This window comes from Mixophyes fleayi, chromosome 4 (assembly GCF_038048845.1).
Source record: "Mixophyes fleayi isolate aMixFle1 chromosome 4, aMixFle1.hap1, whole genome shotgun sequence".
Lineage (NCBI taxonomy): Eukaryota > Metazoa > Chordata > Amphibia > Anura > Limnodynastidae > Mixophyes > Mixophyes fleayi.
The window spans coordinates 242,833,896-242,858,662 of record NC_134405.1 but is presented as its reverse complement, the minus strand read 5'-3'; the positions used below and the strand labels follow the sequence as shown (position 1 = coordinate 242,858,662).

General features: G+C 37.2%; 1 protein-coding gene across 5 annotated transcripts in view; it reads right to left on the bottom strand.

Annotated features, from left to right (window-relative positions):
- SYT1 (synaptotagmin 1) overlaps positions 1-24,767 on the bottom strand; it is a 530,829-nt gene that overhangs the window by 315,522 nt on the left and 190,540 nt on the right. The window contains exon 1 of one of the 5 annotated variants that reach the window (XM_075209584.1): positions 11,222-11,410. The exons of 3 other annotated variants lie outside the window; for them this stretch is intronic. The gene's annotated coding sequence lies outside the window, so the exon portion shown is untranslated. Of the gene's footprint in view, positions 1-9,915; positions 9,955-11,221; positions 11,411-24,767 lie in introns of those variants that run through there. One more of the 5 variants, XM_075209586.1, reaches the window with a different exon arrangement.

Genomic DNA, 24,767 nt, shown 5'->3' with positions numbered 1-24,767 from the left:
AAATCATCATCACAAGAGGAGCCAATCAGAGCTCCTCCTGTAATGTTGCCAGGGAGACCTAGGCAAACATAGTGTGAACACGGTTTACCCGGGTATTTGCTGAGGTGTCCTGAACTGTCCCCCGGCAAAATCCCAGGTTCATAAACCTGGGATATTGTCAGGGCGGCAGTGTGAAAGTGGAGATACTGTCTCCTGTGTCCATCCCCACTGTAACTGTAATATGTAGCCTCTCTCTCTCTGCACTGGAATCCTTCCATCATTATTCAAGCATGCAATAATTACTCTTCTGTAATTACTTACTATTCTGAAAAGATTAAATCTGGCCCAGACTTTCTCTAAGATTACCATAACATATTTCAACTCCAAGCTTGCCTCACACACTACCTTTTATCACGCAAAATACCGACCCCTACCATGGTTCTCATCATACTTTTCAATCCATGCCTTCAGTGTTTGTGTGTTTGTACACCTTCAAAATGCTTCTTCTATCAGCTGGAGTACTACAAGGCTCGATCCTTGGCCCTCTGCTCTTTATTATATCACACCTTTGGATTACAGGATCACCTCATGCAGATCACACCTAAATATATCTATCCTCTCCAGATCTCTTACCATCTGTGTTGGCCCGTGCTACTGAATATCTTTCTGGCATTTCATCTTAGGTGTCTTCTTGTACCTCAACCTTTCAGAAAATATGCTATAATCTTCCCAACAGCCAACAGAAGCAACCTATTGGACACCTCCTTTTCTGTTGACAACAAAACACATAAATCCTACTCCTCATGCTTGCTACTTTGGTCTTTCACTTAGAATTATCCTTTGGGGTGTTGTACGAATTATCGGCTCTGATAAATGTGATACATTTAAGCACTACAAATTAACCCTGAGTGCATTATCACGGATAGTATGAGAATGTAGACTTACCATATAGCAGACAGTCATTCTGTCCGGCAGCTGTAACAATCTACAGATCTAAAATGCGTCTGTTAGAAAGATCTAAATAAAAAAATAATGTAATTTTTAATAGATTGAGTGCAAAAGGCACTTTTAAAGCAGCAATGGCTGGTTCCATCGCTTGTATAATGCAATACAATGTAATAAAATATTTCCCAACTTGATCTCTCTACTCTTTCCAAGATCTGTGCATCTCATTCACACTTATTACGTGCTTCCTTTCCAAGTTACCAGACATTTTTAGGGGTACACATATTCCCTCAAACAAAAGTCCCATTGCAATCTAGATATGCCAAGTCTGTTCGACCTAAACTCATATAACAAACATTTATTTATTTATTTTTGTAATTTTGTGATCAGGTCCCTCTTTGTCTGTTTGCTAATACCCAGTATTTTATTAGTACTGTTTTTGTTTCCAATGGGGAAGCATAATAAGCTGGAACTTTATAAATAAATTATAATATTTTTTTATTATTATTATTATTATTATGAATGTTGTACTGTATTATTTGAACTTGTGTTTAATGCTATAACTGAGAAGAACACTCAGCTCTTCACCATGAATGTAGAAATGCTAATACTCATACAAACGAATCAACAAAAGTTAATCCCTTAATTCATCCCCAAATAGAAATTCTGACTCTACTGTATTAAAATATGTTTTACATTTAGATAAATGTATGCATAATAGTGTTATAATGTGTTTCTTTAATTATGGTATTAATTTCTTAAAATGTAATATATACATACTTGTTTGGCAAGCCAGCATTTTAGAACTTTTCTAACTGTTAAGTATGAACTTTTTTAATGATTAACATTTGTGCACGGGTATGCTATATGTCACCTGAAAGTATTCTAGAGATTTTAAATTACATGAGAAAAATGAAATGTCTGAATTGAAAAAAAAAAAAAAAAAACACCACCTGTCTCTTCCCTAAGAACAATGACAGAATGCAGAGTTTAACTACTGCACTAGGAAGCATGTCTGTTGAATGGGAATAAAATCCTCACTAATGCAGAAGAACTCGTGTTGAAATATTTATTACTGTATAAATAATACTTTTCAAAACAGCTGCTAAAAATAAAAGTAAACCTGTCATCTCATGGAAGCTGTGAGATTATTTTACAATCAATACAGCAGGAAATAAGAACACAAATCCACATTCATTAAGATGGATGCGAACATCCAGAATGCCCTTGTGTGACTAACATCAAAGCCTAGTAAATACTACAACCTCAAGGGAGGATGTTATATAAAGAAGCACTCCGAGCTACAGACTGCTAATTTCTAGGTGGAAACTGTTTGTTAAGCACACCCAATAATGATTATAAGGATTAGAAAGTGTGTTCTGATTATTTTCACATTGCTTGGATCTGCTTTTTGCCAATATGCTCATGTATATCCTGTATACTAGAGTGTGGCATACAATTGTCTCATTTCTCTAAACTTAGAACAAGATGGCATTTGTAGAGGAGCAGCAGTTTGCACTAGCAGGAGGGAAGGCGTTCTTTAGTGCACCAATGCAGCCATTTTGACAGAGTAGTACAAAAATAAAATCCAATTTTACGAAGTGAGATTATTAAAATGATATAAAGGGGAAATGGACTTAATCTGCACCAGTTCCCAGGTGGCGGTCCTCAGAACTCACTAACTAGAAGGAATGACAAGCCGCGCTACACTAGAAATACAGATACAAAATTCATATTTATCAAACTCCCATACTGAACACTGCTCACATGACTAAATCATCCATTTGTTTATAACGGGTTTACTCGCGGTAGTACTGTATAATATACAAGACAACGAAAATAAGAACTATCATCAAGAAAAGGCACTCTAGGGATCTTTACATCTAATCCTATACTTGTAATGGGATGTATTTTTTTCACCTTTCAGCTCAGGGTAGAAGTACACTTACAGGTTGCAGAGTGGTTAGCATTGCTGCTTCACATCTCTTAGGACAGGGGTTCAATTCCAACCAGAGGGTCTGGTATTTCCCAGGGTGCTTTGGTTTCCTCCCACAGACCAAAAACATAGGTAGGTTAATATGCTTCAAGTGAATTAGCCCAAGTTTGTTAAAGGGATGTAGGGAATTTAGATTGTAAGCTCCAAAGGGGCCGGGACTGATGCATATAAAAAGCACTGCTTAATATGGTGGCACTATAAATAACACTAAATGTAAAAAAAGATTCACACACAGAAAAAATATGTATTAGTCATTAGGCTAAAATGAGCAGTATTTTTGAAGAAAGACATAAAAGTTTATTTTATAGAAAAATAGTACTAAATTTTGACAAGGTGGACTTAATGTGACTGTATGCATGATTACGCCATTTAAATGTCAAAAGTGATTTATTTGTACAATTAAGGAGTACAGTATCAACTACTGTACTTACAGTACAAATAGATTGGTACTTGAAGTGGATTTAAAGGCTTGGTACAAGCATCTCTTTCTGAGACCTCTGTGTAAGTCCGTTGGGTATGGGACCTTGCACTGAGCTGGGTACTAATTATTTTTTACCACCACCTCTCATATCAGTGTATCTTTTTATTTGCTGTCTGGCTTTATCATCTGGACATTGTCAAAGGACAGTAGGAGATAGTGAATGATTTTGTTTTTTGCAAATGTGCTTTTCACAGCTCATTGCAGGTCACCACAGTAGATTATATTTGATCTCCAGATCATTAAAATATAGGTTATCATTCTGACCTTGATATATAGGCAAAATGAGTTTTTTTAAAATGAACTTCATAATTTCATGTACTCCCTTACAAATTAGACACAAACAATAGCTTCATTTTCTGGGTAAATGCCATGCCCCATTGTTGATAGGAAATCCTGCAGCACCCTTTGGACTTGGGTGGTTAAACCCTGCCTGAATTCCTCAAATATTATCTTCTATATTATTGGTCATAGCCAACTGGTTAATAATCATCCCACATTTATTGAGACTTTGGTGCAACTGCAGCTTTCGATTGAAATTTGGGCTTAATACCACTTTGGGCCAACTAGTTTTCCTGTTCACCCACATTTGATTTCAATGAATAAGTTTATAACTAATTCAAATAGATTAGCTCATCTGTGCATAACTAGGAAGGCCATCAAAGCTTGAAGGCCCTGCGTGAAGGGATTCCCAAGTCCAAGTTATTGTACTTTACTAGGAATTCTTTAACATGGAGACATAAGGCTACTAAAAGACCCTTCCCTGTCTTCTGCATTTAGAATGTCTGCTATGTAGGACATATGTGATTGAGCTGACATAATTATATGTACCCTCTTAAAGGGATGTGTGTTGAATATTATATACTGTACTTTGTGTGTACTGAGTAGACCTGACCATGGTTAGAGGGAAAAAGTTCCAATTATAGTAGAAAAATCCTAATTCTCAAATGCTATACTTCCACCAAGTAAAAGATACAGCCCATCCCCAACTAGGGGCAGTTTTTCCCATCGCTGCCCTGCCCCTATTACAGCCCAGCTAAAAACTGTTGTATCAGCAGCAGAATCAATCACTAGCTGCAATCAGGGCCGCCGAGAGGGGGGGGGGAGCGGGTAATAATTACCCAGGCCCGGGCATGTCAGGGAGCCCGGCCCGTGCCATCGCGCCGATGAAATTTTTTTTTTCAAAACAATTTTTTTTATTATTATTTTTTTTTTTTTTTCGGCGGGGGGAGTGGCTCGGTCGTTGGTGGGGGGCGCAGGGTAGTTAAAAAAAACCAAAACCATACTCACGTGATTGCGGCACCGGCGTCCCTCCTCTATGCTGCTCTGTGCTCCATTGCTCCAGGCTGACTGAATGCCGGGTATGACATCATCATGTAATGCCCAGCATTCAGTCAGTCTGGAGCAATGAAGCACAGAGCAGCAGAGAAGACAAGAAAGAAGAGAGAAGTAAAGGTAAGTGAAGGGAGAAAAACAGGGGGGGTGGGTTTAAAAAAATGGGGGGGCAGCATGACACAGAGGGGTTAAAGAAAGGAGGGACAATAGCAGCATGACACAGAGGGGTTAAAGAAAGGAGGGACAATAGCAGTATGACACAGAGGGGTTAAAGAACGAGGGACAAGCAGCATGGCACAGGGGGTTAAAGAAAAGAGGGACAAGACAAGCAGCATGGCACAGAGGGTTAAAGAAAGGAAGGAGAAATGCAGAGAGGCACAGGGGGTTAAAGAAAGGAGGGACAATAGCAGCATGGCACAGGGGGTTAAAGAAAGGAGGGACAATAGCAGCATGGCACAGGGGGTTAAAGAAAAGAGGGACAAGCAGCATGGCACAGGGGGTTAAAAAAAGAGGGACAAGCAGCATGGCACAGGAGGTTAAAGAAAAGAGGGACAAGCAGCATGGCACAGGGGGTTAAAAAAAAGAGGGACAAGCAGCATGGCACAGGGGGTTAAAGAAAAGAGGGACAAGCAGCATGGCACAGGGGGTTAAAGAAAGGAGGGACAAGCAGCATGGCACAGGGGGTTAAAGAAAGGAGGGACAATAGCAGCATGGCACAGGGGGTTAAAGAAAGGAGGGACAAGCAGCATGGCACAGGGGGTTAAAGAAAGGAGGGACAAGCAGTATGGCACAGGGGGTTAAAGAAAGGAGGGGCAATAGCAGCATGGCACAGGGGGTTAAAGGAAAGAGGGACAAGCAGCATGGCATAGGGGGTTAAAAAAAGAGGGACAAGCAGCATGGCACAGGGGGTTAAAAAAAGAGTGACAAGAAGCATGGCACAGGGGGTTAAAGAAAGGGGCAAAGGCAGCATGTGCATTGTGATCATAAGGGGGTATAGCGTGTGATGATAAAGGGGCACAGTAATGTGTGTGTGATGGCATGGAGCTTTTGGCAATGTAGTGTGTGTGAGGTAGATGGTGGCTAATTAATGGCTGCTATTTTGTTTGCGGGGTAATGGGAATACTATTTTAATGTTGGGGCTGGAGGAAGGCCTAATTATTAATCATGGATGTTATTGATTTAACGGTGGGGCTGGCTGTAATTTTCTAAATGTAGCCATTTTTTTTCCAAATAGGTCCTCCAACATTCCAGGATCCGGACAAGCTGCAACTAAAGAAACCAGCAGCCACATGTGGTAAAAGTGAGAAGAACAGGTAGGACAGAGCAGCATAGTGTGTGAAATGTTGTGATTTTAGTAGGGACAATGCCAATGTTTGGTAAGCCCAGTGGGCACAGGCCAAGACTGAACTCTTTCTGTACACACTGCATTCTTCCTATACTACACTGTGGTGCTAGATGTCCTGAAAGTCAGGAGTGCTTGGACAAATGTCACGCTCTGGGGAATTCAGGACCTAGTGATTTTATTGTGCTAGCCACGCCCCAATGGCGCATTGCTACACCCCCAATTGTGTGACCATATCCATGAAAATTTTTTTTTGCTTACTTAACTATAAGGGGGGGGGGGGGGGCCATGAATTTGTTGTATCGGAGCCCTGAATTCCTCTTGGCAGCCCTGCCTGCAATCAAGAGATTATGGCTTATGATTGGTATTCACACTGGTTTGAACGGTTCCCACACTCACATCCCCCCACTGCCATCATTTTAATTCAATTAATTAAATTGATTTGTTGCTTCTGTATTGGTGAACTAGCAGGGTCCTTGCAAAACTGTGGCTACCACTAGCAAGGATGGATCTATATTTTTTTGGGGGGAGGGGCGATTTAGACCATAGCACATAGTGTTCAGCCACAGAATATCCCTGTTGTTGGGGGGTATGGACATTGCCCCGACTGCCCCCCTCCTCCCCGCATATCTGTCCCTAATGACTATTTGGGGTTTGTGAAAATACTAAATTTATTGCTCTATGAATAATTTTTGCTCCTAAAATTTACAGCTCTTGTACTTATAATTATAGTTTAAAGTTGTCATTTAAATTTCTGTATGTTATTATCTAGTGATATTGAAGTTAAATTTTCTGGTGTACACATTCAAACATGATTTAGCACACTTGTCACTTTGTGACAATCATAGATTGAATTGTGGTTACAACCGTGTCATAGTGTACGAAGCAAACTTTACTATGGCCCTGCTATTGAGTGCATATAGCCGCTGTAAACAGATTAATATAAAGTGGCTGTGTAAGCAATATGTACAAATTATAGATGACTGTGGGCTTCTACTTAATTAATTTTTATAAATATCTATAGTAAAATGTATTTTGCTATTTGAAGTTCAATTTGCATGTACTCTTCTCTAGACACAATTCATGCTACATAATGTTTGTTTTGTTGCAATTTTATATTTTACAGCAGGGCTGTGCAACTGGAGGTCTATGAGCTGGCTATGGCCCTATAAAATGTGATTTGGTTCCCATATTCTCTAATAGTCTTCATATACTCTACTGTATGACATCATTTCTTAATAGCTAGGACCACAATCACATAGTTGTCTAGTTGTAACATAAAAACAGCTCTATTCACTGTCACACTGAAATGTGTATGTAAAACTGTGGCATAATGATAATTTATAAGAAAATGACAACCTTCACCTCCTCATGCCTTATTCTAGTGGTAATTGATTTTGTTTTCCATTTTAAACTACATTCCTTTCTAACTCAATTCTATATCAAACAAAACACACAAAGCAAACATTACAGAGATAGATGAAATTCATGTCAAGGTTATGCTATAGGAGGTAAATACATTTAACAATCTTTTTGAAATGTAACTTTCTATCTTTGTATGAACAGAATGGCTGATTCTTCCCATGTCAGCACAGTGTCTTCTTACATTACTATCCATATTCATTGTTTTCCACTGTGCTGTCAGTGTGATTGATTGCTGCAGATTGTGTATGCTACCTTTAAAACACTGATTTTAATGAGCGGTAACATCTCAAAGGGTTTTTTACTATTCATTATAGTTAGATGTAGAAAATAGAGTGCATTGTAATTCAAAACAAACTGCAGGAATAAACAAGAAAATATCAGCATTAAATTTAAAAAAAATCATACATTCAAATTGTAACACGATACATGCAGAATAGCTACTTTGAATCAATAGTTATATAAATTGCTGTATTTCTAAAAAAAATAGACTGGGTGGTGCCTGGTTCAAGAAATAACTCATGTATGGTAATTTTTATTTTATTTATATATTTAATTTTCATGTATTACCCCCTGATACTGGCTTATGTGGATCTGTGTGTGGATTGTGGGGACAAGGACATGGATAATTCTTTCGCAATATTTCGTTTTTGGAATGTTGAAAGGTTTGTTTGGGCAGCTAGATGCATAGGAATAACCATATCAAAAGTAAACTTATAAGTTAACTTATTAAAATTTTAGGGCTACTCTTTATGTAAAATACATTCACTTTGCCTCTAGCACTTACACACATTTCTGTCTCTCCTGCAAGTAAACAGAATTTTGTGGTGTAGTTGGCTACCTTATTCAGCTTAATAAGTGTACCTGTTCATAAAGCACTTTATCTAAAGACACAGTATAGAGAGCATGCTGGACAAAGTCAAGTAAAATAACGACAGGTGTATCAGGTAAATTATTTAGCTCATTAATAAACATGGTTTGATCAATTGTATATTTAAGACTATGCTCTTTAAGTATATGAAAATATGTTTATTTTATTGATGTAACAGTTTTACTTTTTTTATTTGAGTTTGAAATGTTGCTTGTTGTGAAGATACCAAGTTTTCAGATGAGCTGTTTTTTCACACAACCTCCCCTGCTAGATGGCCTGTCTGGAATAGTCTTCTGAGAACAATGGACACTAATTAGTTTAGCCCCGCCAGTATCTTTCAACCTGATCCTTACCCAAAACCCCCTGGCTTCACTTTAAAGACAATGAATAACAACCTCACTGCCAGGTCATCAATATACAATACACAATATACATATTTACACTGAGCTACAATGTCCCTTTAGCCACATGTAATTAGACAATGCAGTTGTAGTGTGGTGAGCTGGGGAACAAAATCAAGGGCTATAAAAAGTATGGTTAGTGTTATCACACTCGTCACACTTGTACTGATATAGTGGTGAGTGTTGCACAAATAATGTCAGTGTGCTTTGTACTGATCTGTATTCACAGTACTCAATATTTATCTTAAATAAAGCTGTTACATTATACTTTAACCTTTTAATGAACAGTATAATGCTATATTTTTGATGTGTTATTTTTCGCAATTTCTTAAAAGATCAGAGGATATTTTACAGGAGAATTCTGACACTTCAATTACTAAACTTACACCCCATCTGCTCATAATGTTAAATATGTACGCCTCACACCTGTCATTCAGTCCTGCCAGTGCTAAACAGTTATGTCTGTTAAAATTATTTACATTCAACAACTGCACCAGTATAAGTGGTTTATGTTTGATGTGGTTTTTTTTTAAAGAAAGTGGGCTATGAAGAATCACATTGCTTTTAAAAATTATGTGCAATTTATTTAGATTGTTCTTGGCTGGAAAATATAATTTTTTAGACAAGTGTTTCTGATTTGGAAGACATGATGTGCTTAGATGCACCATTCATTTTTTACGGCCATTTTCTTATTCATGAGCAAATTTTTGTTTTATGCTTTTTTATTTTGTAAAGTAAATGTTAAACAATAATTTATTTTTACTGTCTTATCATTTCTAATATTGTTTATTAGGAAACTGCTTAATGGCTTAACAGATTGACACCTTTATCCTGCCATCATGGTAAATTAAAATGCTTTACTTAATTATTGTTAATCCCGTGTATTAATGCTTTGTTATTTAACATTGCCTTCCTCATGGTTTTGTTTAGGTAAACAGTTTGTTGTGGAAACACAAATTAAGGAAGTGTGTTTTTCTTTTTTTAAAAAAACAAACATATTTCTCTGCCGCCCCTTGACTTTCCTAGACCAATCCCAAAAAATCTGAATCCTAAGTCATAAATCAAATGTGGGTGAGTATCAATCGTTAGGGTCTATGTCAAACTAGTGATGCAATATTCCTATTGTAGAGTTTTTCTTTCCATTACCTCAGAAAACCACTCTCCATAATACTGTAATGCAGCAACTGTAGACAATAAGTATCTGTTAAGAAAATTAAACACAATGTATATGAGAAACACATGTCTACTAAACACCATCAAATTGGATAATCTTTCTAACAGAAATAATGTAAGAGGGGGTTTTACTGGGTAAACTTTTTTAATAAGTGTCTCAATGTATATAAATCACTCCTTAGTAAAATAAAAAATAAAAATATCAAACCTGGACAAACAGAAGTTTACTCATATGGAAAAGGTACTCCATTGTTATAATTCCTATTATATGGGACCTGAGGGCACTTGCACTTTGCCTATTAAATGCACCTGGAGATTGGCTATCCAAAACTTCTAGATGCCAGGAGGTGACGCCTGATAGAAAATCCTCCCTGTTAATGCTATTTATCATCATCATCATCATCATCATCATTTATTTATATAGCGCCACTAATTCCGCAGCGCTGTACAGAGAACTCATTCACATTAATCCCTGCCCCATTGGAGCTTACAGTCTAAATTCCCTACTATAGACACACACACACACACACACACACACACACACAGAGAGGGAGAGACTAGGGTCAATTTTTTTTGATTGCAGCCAATTAACCTTCCAGTATGTTTTTGGAGTGTGGGAGGAAACCGGAGCACCCGGAGGAAACCCACGCAAGCACAGGGAGAACATACAAACTCCACACAGATAAGGCCATGGTTGGGAATCGAACTCATGACCCCAGTGCTGTGAGGCAGATGTGCTAACCACTAGGCCACTGTGCTGCCACTACAGCACTATTTACAGAAGAACAACCCTCGGTAGCCCTAGCCCAATCACCAATTGTCAAAGTACAGTTCTAGAGGTAATGTTGCTCTAGGGTTTATCAGAAACATAATACTTTATCCCGTTTTTTACATTCAGGTATTGGTCAAATAAGCAGTTTAAATGAGATTCTCAAATCTGTGTAACCCACTTTTCGTTACATTTTATACGAAAATGACTACTTTTCTTTCTATTATTAGAGGACAGAGTGCCGGGGCACTTAGACTCAGTTTCACCTATGATGGGTGTAGACAATGCCAAATGTATTTAGAAATCAACTGGTACTTTGTTTGACTCACATGTTGATTTTAACTGATTTTAACTTGTTTACATGGTTAGCCAAAACAGATTTGTTGACTTAAATCAACCTGATATATGTACTCCCACTAGTATCCTTGTACAGCTTTGTTTAAAGTTCTCTCCGAGACAGAAAAAACAAGCATTTGCCTTCCAGGTTGTAGGCAGGAAGAGTGTACACACCTTTTGAGAGTTTTAGTATTCCTACGGCATAGTCATTTGGACACTCGGAACAGGTAGCACACATATGAGGAAATTGCCTGAATCCTAGCACCCAGATAAAAATGTTATAGAAAATTGTTGAAACACAGAAAGATAGAGAAAGAAAAGTGTTATTGTCCATTTAAGTATACATATTCATATAAACTTTGCTGATGAACCAAGAAAGGAGATGAAGGTAGATAAGAATAACTAAGAAACTACAGCTGCCATATGTAAAAAAAAAAATCATATGTCTACCCATAGTAATTTAAAAAATGTTTGCTTGTCTGAATCACATCCTAGACAAAATATTAGACAAATAATAGACAAAAAAAATTGAACGATGCAACGGAAATTTGTGTTTGGATTAAAAAAGACTCATTATTTGATATCTTGTGCTCAATTGGCTATGTGAGCCATAAATACCACTATATTCTGTATTTGTTTTGCATTGTTTGAGTGATTTGTTATCATACATTTTGGACAAATACTCGAACTATAGTTATTTCAGACAACAAATTCTTATGCATCCGGACTTATCTCTTTTGTAAACTTACTTAAACAATAATTCTTGAACATGGATTGTGAAATATGATTTGTTAAAATTTATATTTACATATAAAATGTGGAGTTATTTCCACCTCTATTAGCTCTCATGGGTATTGCATTGTACATGCAAGATTTCTGATAGATAAAACTACAAATCCAAACATCATATAAATCCAGTAACGTCAAGCAAAATGAACAAATTGTAATCCACTGAAGTGTGCTAAATTGATTGACTCATTTTCACTTGTGATGTTCTATCTATATTAATTGAATTTTGACATTGTATCTTTTAGTCATGTGACCAAGTTTTATACCAGAAACTGAAATTTACTCTACAATATATTATAATATTTTGTGCAATCTAAACCCTAAATAAGGGCTATTGTTTAATTATTCATAGACACAGAACATTTGTTACAAGATTCCTGCTTTAAATTTCACATGCTTCATGCAATTGTAACCTGTGCAATTAAACAAGCAAATTATATCAAAATATCTTGCATTTTTAGTGCTGAATGTGCTAGATTAGCATTTTACTGCATGGCAATGCTTTTTTATGTGCAAAGAAGCTTACCCATCCCTTGTCAGACATGTTTGCTGCTACATATATGTATGTGACAAATATGACACAAAAAGATGTCTTCCTATTCTCAGGCATTGTGTGAGACCATAAGTGAGGAATTACATTAATGTACATATATAAAAATAGCTCTTTTATACAATAGCAAATTTATCATGCTTCATCATGACCAAAAGCTCCTGTCCGTTGTAGTAATGTGCCCAGCACTGGGATGACATCAAGCAGAAAATTAATGTAAACAATGCATTTCAATGCAAGCATGCTGCATTTATAGCGCATGTACAATGAAGTAAAAAACTTATTGAGATACTTATCCCTGAGGAGTGTATGGTGGGGTTCCCTGTCATCGTTCCCACCTTACTGCCACTGCCTGTAGCTGGTAAGGCATACAAAGAAAAAGAAAACATTAATAGGATATATTTTATGTGCTACCTGATAATGTAAAGCAGCTTGCCACATCCAGTGAGCGAATTCAGGCCAAACATCAGATTGACTGAGTGAAGGCTAACTGTCATCTAGACAAGGGAGGTACTGGGAGAATACATCCTGCTGTCCACTGTGGAATCTACAAACAATTGTATGCAACTTAGTATGCATTAGATGCTTTTCACCATAACATCTGCTGCAAGGATTCCGGATTAAAACAAAACAACAGCTACTCACCATCTAATGAACAAACATATTTCTATACATGTGAATTGTGGAGAAATGATTTAGTTATTTTATTTAGCAGGGAAAATTTGGTTTTCAATAAAGCAATGTTATTATCATCCTTGAACCACAAAACATAATGTTATATTTGGAAGCCATATACATATTCAGCCTTTACAACAAAATTAGAGGAATGGTCTTCCTATGTATAATTCACCCTTCTGCACCGTCTATATACCCTCAGTAGGCATGCTGCCAACACTTGACCTCTGAATACTTTCTACATCCATGACATAAGGAACGCTTTCATCAAATGAATGACTCCTATATGGTCTGGGTTCTTCTTTTTCAAAACATACTTTTCCTTTGAATACCATCTCTTCTTGACATGTCTCTGATATAGTCAAAAGTATATTTATGAAGCCACTTTCGAAATGATATCCATAAATGTTTTATATTCAAGACAGTTCTCTCTAGGATAAATCTATTTGCATCTGTACTATTTGTTATTGCTATCTCATTGAATAAAATAAATAATATGTAATAATCTGAATAGCTAATAACATCTATAATGAAATACCATGTTTAGCAACTTGCAGAAAATAAAAAATCACCTATTTCTCAAAAAGTTAATCAGGCTATAGTACTATAATAATATACTGTCCATTCACATAGTCAGCTAAAATTACAGTGACTAAACAATCCATAAAACATTTTGGGGATAAAATATACTCTCAAACCTGTCCTGAGGCCTCATGAACAGTAAATATATTGTTTATCGTTACACAGATGTGCAGGAAATACCTCAGAATGTTGAGGTATTTAGTATTCAACCTGCATACCTTTCAAGAGACCCCTAAAACACATTGGTGCGGAATAAAGATCAGTTTTAAATACAGTGATTTACAGCACAATATAAACCTATGAAAGTGATACATGTTTTTGTAGAACAAATATAATGAGGCCATTTAGGAAAACTATGTACAAGTAACAGTTAACAGGTAAGCAGATAAACCAGAAAACCAATATAACAACTAGATTAGTAAGAACAAGGTAACTGTTTGCTGTAGGCATTATGTACTTTTATCATATTTTTCTAGTACAGCTTAGAAAAATATTTGCAAATGTTAAATCAAAGGTTACCTGTGAAAAGTGCAACTTAAAATAACTCTGTTATACATACATGAACATGAACATACATTGACAAGTCTGAATCCTTAGTCATACTTGCCATCTCTCCCAGAATGTCCCGGGAGAGTATGGCAATCTCCCGCATCTGCCCACTTCCTAGTGAAGTGGACAGAATTAGGTCCAAATGCCGCGATTCTCCGGGAATCGAGAAATTTGGCCCCACCCCACGCTGTAAAATGAAGCGCCTATCTCCCCTGGGAGGCTCCCGGACGCCAACTACAAAAAGTTGGCAAGTATGTCCTTAGTATAACCTAAAGGGAATTTTCTCATGTTTCTCGCAAGTCAGAAATGCAAAGGCACATTTCATTTTTTGGCTCATGTGTAGGACAAATACCATAATCTATCTCCACTACTTACATAGCTGTTCAGTAGACTTTAAAGACGCACTATAACAAAGCTGATTCTAATAAGAGAAAAATGGCAGTAAAATATCATGTCATTGTTTTCATAAACACATCATATTTTTATCATTACTGTATGGTTCAGGTTTTGTATTTTAGAAACATGAGCATTCCTTATTATTATTATTATTATTATTATTATTATTATTATTAATAACCTAGATTTTTAATATTCATCATTGACAAGAGAGAAAAATCCTAATTTAACTGACAACATAATAAAGATACAAAGTATACAATAAAACCGCTTGATTTAATAAGCCCTCATAAATAGACTCCATAAATAGACTCCAAATAATAGCGTCCATGTAGCGAAAAACTGCCATCTACATGCTTATACTGTTATAGGAAAGCAAAGAAGATCAATTCTTTATTGGGTGTCAGTGTGTCTTTTTCAATCAGCTGCCACACACCAAGCGGCCACAGCTGTTTTATGGTAACACTTGATTGCATTGGACAAATAATATTATAAGATGCTGCTCCTTATGTGTAGTACTTGCCTGTTAAAATTAATGTACCACATAGAGCTCTTCCCATTTTGCCATGGCATATTGAATTTGATAGTGTTCCATTTCACTGTACTCGAAAGAAAAGTACTGGAGTGTACTCATTTCCATTATTGTATCATTAATTCTATGCAAAATGATATCATCACTGCCCTAGAATAACAAGCGCTGAGAAATATTTTCTTTGTTATGCCTGTATATGTCTTACAGGAAATGGAACGTGAAAATAAAAGCAGGACCTTGGGGAGCTCTGGAGTAATGTTTAGCGCAATTTGCATGTGACCAGTTTACTGTGGTTGATATCTTGTTTGGTCCCACTAATCAATAGTTCAGCCCATCTTAGGACTTAGCACATCAATTAAATAAGGAAACAGACAGCATAATACATCTTAACTAATTAAACTGTCAACAGTGTTTGAAAAGACACATCTGGGATTGGTAGGATACAATGTTTAACAGCCGTTCTGGTAGATGTGATTAGTTTACCCCAAACTCAAATTATTTTAGTTCTTTTCCAAAGCACTTTCAGACTATTTGGTCAATCAATCTCATACGACGTTGCAGACATAAAAGAGAGGACAGAGGCGCTAAATTAGGGCAAAAGTTGCAAATTGAGTTTTGTACAGGTAATTTTATCGCAGTGTGACAGTTATGACCATTTAATCTTTGAATTCCACCTTTGCTCTGCCATTCCACAGAATGCTATTCTGTACTTTATTCGTAAATTCCAATTTTGCATACTAAATAGAGTAAGAACGCCAAAGGTCAATTCATCGGCTCCGTGATGTGGTTAGGGTAGGACTGGGAGCACTTAAAGCCAAATTGTGCCATGAAACATGTGAAATTTTGTAGCAGAAAGAGGCAAAATATTTTTCAGAATAGTTTTGAAAAATTCTCTAATCTTTACATTGAAAGGTTAATCTGCTTTTAACACATTTGGTGATTAGTAAATGGACATGTACCGTATTTCCCCATGTATAAGGCGCTCTCATGTATAAGACGCACCTTAATTTTGGCTCCGAAATTTGAAAAAAAAAATATTACGGTAGCTGTCAAGAAGGGCAGGGAGAGTGTAATGGCCGGATGCTTGGATCACAATCAGAGCAGCCGGCCAGCACACTCTCCCTGTCTGTCTCTGCCGAACAGACCTGCAGGGAGAGCTCTGCAGCCGGGCAGTACACTCCCCCTACAGGTCCGTTCGACAGAGACAGACAGGGAGAGTGTGCTGGCCGGCTGCTCTGTTTGTGATCAGAGCAGCCGGGCAGCACACTCTCCCTGCAATCGCTCCCCCCCGCTGCCACTGTACCTCTGCCCCCCCCCCCCCCCTTGCATCCCCGCTACCCCTGTATAAGATGCACCCAGGTTTTAGACCCAAAATTTTTGGGAAAAAGGTGCGTCTTATACATAGGGAAATACGGTAGATCACTACAATAGTGATTTTATTGCTAATTTTGCAAATTAAACTTTATTAGGCCCCAGTGACAAAAATCATGTGTTTACTAGTATATTTTAACTTTAGTAGAAGCATGTAAACAGGTATAGGAATGGAACATATTTATTCCAGTGACTCCATACCCACTTATGTACCAGTGGTGGGGAGCAGTGTCAGCATCCTTTAGATGTTGTCTTCTCCATTTACTTGTGCTGACTGTAGGTGAGCACAGGAGGGTCAATGGGTTACATACACAGTTAATGCACTGTTTTCTTGTAAATTAAATTAACACCACATGGACATTAGATTATTATTTGCTATTTATGTAACAGTGGGTAGGAAAGCTGGTTACTCCAGGCATCTTAGTTAAGTTTCAAGGTAATGGTTTTATAATTATCATGATGATTTGACTACACATATATTTATTCATGAATTAATACAATTAGTTGCAATATCGTGTGTTGGGAGATTTGTAATTTCTCTTCTAAGATTACATTATGGGACCATATAAGAAATATTAAATATCTTGTGAATTATATTTGTATTACCAACAGTTTAGCAAACTAAATAAAACTGACCATAAATAAAATATGAAAATTACCAGGTGCATCATATATTAACAAAATAAAACTGGAGGTCTTAATTAAATTATTATCTGCCCAACCACACAAATTAATCTACTTATACTCCTGAGTCCCATGTAGGCTATGCTGCAGAAATAACTAAAGAACCTTACAATGCAATGTAGATGTTACCATATTACATTCCCATTGTTCACTGAAATATAACATAACTTGTAAAATGTACATGCATATCTAATTTACAGAATCATAACACAGAGCAATTATAGCATAAAAGAGGACAGCAACAAACTGTTTTAAGGCAAAATACAGGAAAAAGAGGTCACAGTTTTGTTAAGCTGATTATGATGTAGATGTAATGAATTGCATGATTAAGCAGCTAAGTTAAGATTTGAATAATTTAATACAAAATAATAGTAATGAAATGTTTAAAAGTATATAGTAGGTTTTTTATTTCATACAGAGAAAAGTGTCATACACTGCCTACGAAAGTACATTTTAGTATTACTTTGTATGATTTAAAATAGGAATAATATACTTACTGACCACTAACATTTTGTTCTAAGGCAGGTAGTATGTGGCATTCAGAGAAGTCTTGTGTATTCCAGTTTGTCCTAGCTCAAGTGTACTAATTTAATTAGCCACACACAGAGGGAACACAGCCCCTGGCTCTAGATTTTCACTGCAACTGTAGGAAAGCACCCTTGGTGATCATATCGAAATGGAAGTAGCTCAATCAATTTATAGGTTCTTTTCGAGTTCATAGCAGTATGCTGGGGGATTTTTCTCTATTTTTCCTTTCTGGATAACCTCACCCTTTCAAGCACCTGAAAATTGATTGAGCAACTTTCATTTCTGTTTTGTTGGTTGTGAGTCATGTTTGGTATCAGTAGCTTTTGGGAAGTGTTGGTTTTCTACTGCCATTTGGAGACTCCTGGGGTACCTCTTGGTAATTTAGCTCTCAATTTAAAAACACATGAATGTATGACCCATTATATAGGGAATCATTGGTTATAGTCATGACTAGGGCTGCCAAAAGGAATTCAGGACCCAGGTACAACAACTTCATGGGGCCCCCCTTATAGTTGAGAATGTAAAAAAAAGTTTGCGCCACAGACGCAAAATTTCTGATGGTTGTGTTCATACAATTGGGGTGTGGCTATGCATAATTGGGCGTGGCCATGCCACCCTTCTTCAGAGAAAAAAACTGCATTGTGTGTTGAACGGTCACCAAAAATTGGGATTGGCCCACTAGAATCACAACATTTCACAGACTCTCCTGCTCTCTCCTACCTGTTCTTCTCACTTTCACCACCTGTGGCTGCAGGTTTCTTTAGTTGCGGCTTGTCTGGATCCTGGAATGTTGGGGGCCCTATTTGGAAAATAAAATGGGTACATTTAGAAAAATACAGCCAGCCCGGCGTTAAATCAATGCCATGCCCAATTAATAATTAGGCCTTCCTCCAGCCCCAACATTAAAATAATAGTATTCACATTTAATAAATAAATCTTTTCCCCTCCATACAAACAGCCCCAGCAATAAATTAATAGTATTTACATTTCAGATATATTCCTATTTCCCGCAACCATCACTGCCATTAAATAATTCATAGGCACATTTAATAAAGAGACGTCATTCTCCCCAAACTCACCCCCACATTCAATAGCCCCCAAACCACCCCATTTTAAATTAATAGTCCCCACTATTAAAGTGCCCCACCATCACCCCACAAACAAAATTGCACCCATTAATTAGTCACCACCTTTCTCACACTACATTTCCACAAGCCCCGTGCCATCACACACACATTACTGTGCCCCTTCATCACCATGTTGTGCCCCCTTATGATCACACTGCACCATCCATGCTGCTTTTCCCCCTTCACCTGCCCCCCCCGTCATCACATTGTGCCATGCTACTCGCCCCCGACTTCATCACACTGTGACATCCTGCCCCCTCTCTCCTTCATCACTGTGCCATGTTGCCCCCCTCTCTTTCATCACTGTGCCATGCTGCCCCCACCTCTCCATCACTGTGCCATGCTGCCCCCCTCTTCATCACTGTGCCATCCTGTCCCCCCTCTTTCATCACTCAGTGCTTTTCTGCTGGCCCCCCTTTTTTCCTCATTCCCCTCTTTTTTCCTCATACTGTGCCTCTCTCTCCCCCCTTTTTCCTCATACAGTGCGTCTCTCCCCCCTTTTCCTCATGCTGTGCCCCTCGCCCCCCCTTTTTCCTCATACTGTGCCTCTCTCTCCCCCCTTTTTCCTCATACTGTGCCTCTCCTCCCCCTTTTTCCTCATACTGTCCCTCTCTCTCACCCCCCCTTTTTCCTCATACTGTACTGTGCCTCTCTCTCCCACCTTTTTCCTCATATTGTGCCTCTCCCCCCCCCTTTTTCCTCATACTGTGCCTCTCTCTCCCCTCTTTTTCCCTCATACTGTGCCTCTCTCCCCCTTTTACTCATACTGTGCCTCTCTCCACCTCATTTTCCTCATACTGTGACTCTCTCTTCACCCCCTTTTTCCTCATACTGTGCCTCTCTCCCCCTGTTTTTCCTTAAACGGTGCTTTTCTGCTTTCCTCTATTTGTTTACTTACCTTTGTATTAGCTTCTTTCTTCTCTTCTCTTTTCTTCTGTCTTCTCTCGTCTTGCTTCTTTCTTGGTTCTCTCTATGCTGCTTCTCACTGAATGTCGGGCATGACGTCATCAAGTCACACCTGACATTCAGTGTAAACAAAGCAGAGAGGAAGGAGGAGGGATGGCGCCGCCGGATCACGTGAGTATATGTATTATTTATTTATTTATTTTACTACCCTGCTCCTCCCACCAATGAAGGGGCAGAGCCCCAACCCCCTCGCAAAAAAAAAAAAAAACAAAGCTGAAAAGAAAAGAAAATTTAGTTTAAAAAATATATATAAAAAAAAACGTGGGTAGTGAGGGCCAGGGCCGGGCCCCCTGGCATGGTAATTAGTACCTGCCCCCCCTCTCAGCAGCCATTGTTATGACGACCCTATTAGCAGAAGCGACGTGAAGTGGTAGGTGGCTTATCATACATTTGCAAATGTGTGTAACTAAGAATTCTGCATTTTTATGTACAAAAAGAATAGCAGGTCTTTTACTAGTTTATAGCAGTGTGCTGGAGGATTTTTCTCTATTTTACCCTTGGTGATCATGTCAGTATGTAGCGGTGTACTTATAAGGGTCTTACTTTGTCTATTGACGGTTTGGGAAGCAGGACCCAGTGGGCCAAGCCTCAGCGTTCTCTTCCATCTGGAACATCAACATGACCATGTGGGCACAGATTTAACATACAATAATATGGAGGTACCAGACACAAGAGGAGGTTCTACAATGCAAAACAACTAACCTCATTTAATGTTCATGTTCAAACCTTACAATTAATATTATAATGATTTAGGATGATTAATAACTTTAACACCTAAATTAATCACATAATGTGATAAGCTAAATGCCCAATATAACCTTGTGAAAGTGACATTATTTAGGTACATTTTATTTTATTATAGCTGGCAACAATGTGGAATTCCAGCACCAATGCTCAATACAAAAAACTGAAAGACATAAATGATACCATAAAAAAAACCAAAATTAAACAATCAAATTAATTAAAAGTGGTGACTAACATGATGTAAAAGTGTAAATATGCAAGAACAAGTAGACCCATGAAAGTAAATGTCTGTTCACTGGACTTTTTTAGTATTTTGAAGTAGAAAACCGAGAACTCCATGCCAAGTAAGGCTTGCCTAGTTTACATATACAAAACTGTCCCTATTATTATATGGATGTTTGTCAGGAGTGTGTGTGTGTGTATATATATATGTATATATATGTATACATATATATATATATATATATATATATATATATATATATATATATACACACACACACACAAATATACATATATATATATATATATATATATATATATATACACAAACACACACATGTACATTAAAATGTATTTAATATAGAAATATTCCTGTATATAAATATATACAAAAAGACATAGCAAAGAAAGAAGATTGGAAATGGAAAATCAAAAAGGTGGGTGGCACTATATATAATTGCAGGGGGAAAATACAGCAACGTTATTAACAATTGCAGTCAGTGGATACTTTTTTTTCAAGTGGAAATGGAATTGTAATAAGACAACTAATGTTGAGTTGATTGCCTTTAAAATCAAGAAAACCTTGTAAGATATTGAACTACATGGTGAATTGCACTATAAAAGAATTTATTCATCAAAATATAATTTTAGTTTGTAGTGTAAAATTAAATACAATTGAGCTTTTATGTTCATTTCATTAGAAACAAAAAAACATAAAAAGCCAGTGTTCTTACATTATGTTCTAATGTTCTGTCTTTATAGTATTTTAATTATACTATTTTTTTTATTATAAGAGAAGTGTGTTTTTAAACAATAATTAATTCAGAGCAATCAAATTGGCTTTTCAAGTATTTTTTTCTGAACCCAAGAACCTCAGATGGTAAAGCATCATTTTTTTAAATAATATTTGATTTGCAAGCACATAATTGTAACATACGTGCAGCCCTTTTCATGTAAATACTTGAACACCACCTCTGTTAATTAATTCAGCTTCGGCTACTGTACTAGCAAGAAAAGCGTAATGTGTGGGAGGAGAACATTGGTCCTGGATGGCATTGGTGATGTTGGGAGGTTCAGTAGTTACTGTTGCTGTACTGTACACAAAATGGTTTAGGTGAAACTAAAAGCTACATAGAAAACAAGTAGAAAAGCATCAGAACAAAGTACTGAACCTACACAAACCTAAACAAGTTTTTATACTGACATAGGGTCTATTTATCAAACTGTGATAGCCCAAAAATGCGGAGAAAAGGAGCTCCTCTCAATCTCTCCCTGGCTGGCTGCATACTTCTCCCCGCTGGGTGATTGGCATTTGCTGCATTCCGGTTGTCTATGGACCATGCAAAAAACAGGTGTCCTTAACTTTTGCAGTAAGATAGGACCCAGAGCAACATACTCATCCGATTACGTTTATTGCCTTGAAATAATGTCTTATATAAGAAAAGTGCTGTATATTTTTACATGTTTGCAAGCAAGTGAGAACCAAGCTATTGGAAGAACATACTCTAGCGACAAAATAATAATTTAAAGGCAAGCAGTATAGAGTTTAAAAAAAATATCCCAAGCCTTAGTTAAACAGTAAACTGTGCATACATAGTATATATAAGAAGACCGGAGCATCGCTCCGGCACTTCTCTGTTGCATTGGGAGTATTGTGAAACCCCATCCTGTAACACACCGGGTTTCGCAGTGTGTATTGTAGGGGAGGGGAGATTTCATAAATACCAGCGGTACTTCATTATCTATCGTAGCACTATGCTAACCAACATACATAATGGTGCTTACCATAGACAGCAGCCCAAGAAATAGACCCCCCTATAATATGTGATTCTCAATTATATTAACAGCTGACTTAGAATATGTAAGTAAGATTGCTCACTTTTTATTTTTGTGAACGTAAAGCAAAACATGTAGGCATATATTATGCTGGACAACTAATCTTATACATCGTCCTGTATACATTTATTAATATGATTGTGAGCTGCTGCATTACCTTCTCGACTAAGTTAGAAAGTCTTTGATGTGTAATACAATGGTAATAAGAATCTCTCAGACATGGGAGAAAGAAAATATCTTCAAAACACATAGGATCTCATTTACGAAGGGTACTGGAAGTGCACCAAAATTAACTTCGGTTTTGCACAGTTCTAGATGGTCTACCCAAAGCACTTCAAGGGGTAAATGTATCAAGCTGAGAGTTTTCCGGCGGGTTTTAAAAACCAATCAGATTCTAGCTATCATTTATTTAGTACATTCTACACAATGACAGCTAGAATCTGATTGGTTGCTATAGGCAACATCTCCACTTTTCAAACTCGCTGGAAAACTCTCAGCTTGATACATTTACCCCCAAGATGCACTTGTAGACAGACCCCTGTGAGATGCCTCAAGAAAATAGAAGTGTGCCTAGATTTGTAGGAAGGCAGAGAAATCAGAAGAGATACACTGTGCAAAAATCACATCAAACTCTAGCCTTCTACTAATAGTACCACCCCTTTCAATAAATTATACTTAGCAGTTTTTCCCATAGTATATTTCTTGATTTAGCCTAATTTATAACTTAATTGAATCATCTATTACATGTGGCACTCTGTGTGCTTGAAGTTTTTTTATTTTGTTTCTCGGTTGAAGACACAGGGGTAAATGTATTAAGTGCCAATTTCTGTAATTCGCTGGAAATCAGTGAGTTTGCAGTGAAAATTTAAAGCGGCAATGGCTTTAAAAGCATTGTTTTGCAAAACACTGTCTTTAAAACCATTGCTGCTTTAAATTTTCACTGCAAACTCGTCAATTTCCGGTGACTTGAAGAAATTGGCACTTACTACATTTACTCCCTAGTGTTACAAAAAGGTGAAAAATTAAGTCTTTCTCTTAAAAACCTTGTTTTAATAATTTTGCTCCGCAACATGAAATCTCATTTCAAGAATGTTCTGGTAAAACTAGGCACACCTGTGCGCCTACACTGTACTTTAAATAGGACTTACACACTCAGCCAAACATCTCCCATTGGCAGGTGAAACCTCTGTCCCTTTGCAAACCTAATCTAAAAATCAAGGCACTCCAAAGTAAATTGAGGCAGAAGGTTTAACATTGCGTCTCAGATAATTTGAACTTTGTAAATGGAGCCCTTATTGTTTGAATGCATATATGGCTCTAGAATTAGGACATTATAAAAAAGCAAATGCAATTTTGGATTATTGATCTTTAGATTATATTGAGGTCTATAAAATCGAGTTGGATAACTTGTGTACAGAAATTCAAATAACGGTGTATTCTCTTTCAGAACAAACTGCATTTTCTGCATTTTGCCTATAATACTCCTTTTATATTTATTTGCATATAGTTGGATATAACAACTGTATATAAAAGGTGCATTTTATACCACAATTTTCCCTCCCCAGTTTAACATCAGACTCCCATAACTACTCTGTGCTGTTGGGTGACCTACTCTACCTAACTCTCTGTCTGTGACTAACCACTTGCCTCCATTATTCAAGTCACATGCAGCCCTGGCCTGTCCTGTCCTCACTAACATAATCACACAAGCTCAGCACACTCATCATCTACTGTGAACATTGCAATGATCTGATTGGTCAGAGATAGTACTATATAGACCCAGACAAGCATTAGTCAGAGGTTGAATGCATACAGTTTTCTGATCCTAATCAAAAGCACCTTGCAATAAAAGGATGCTATTTTGACAATAGTACACAATAGTACACAATGCCTAAAGAAAATTCTAGCATGACCTATTTTCAGTGCATTAAATAAAATGGCAATTAGCCAATGTATTTCTACAGCTAAGTTGTTTCTATTAAAACAATGTATAATTCCTTGTATTTATGTGGCTTCTAATTAACGGAAGGATACTGTTAACTACTTCTGCACAGATAATCTGCCTAAGGGACGAAGTGCTGTTAAATGATAAAGTGCCAGTGGATGCTGATTAACTCATGGTGCATGACTAGCATATGCATTTTTTGTGAAATATGTACTGACTGTTAT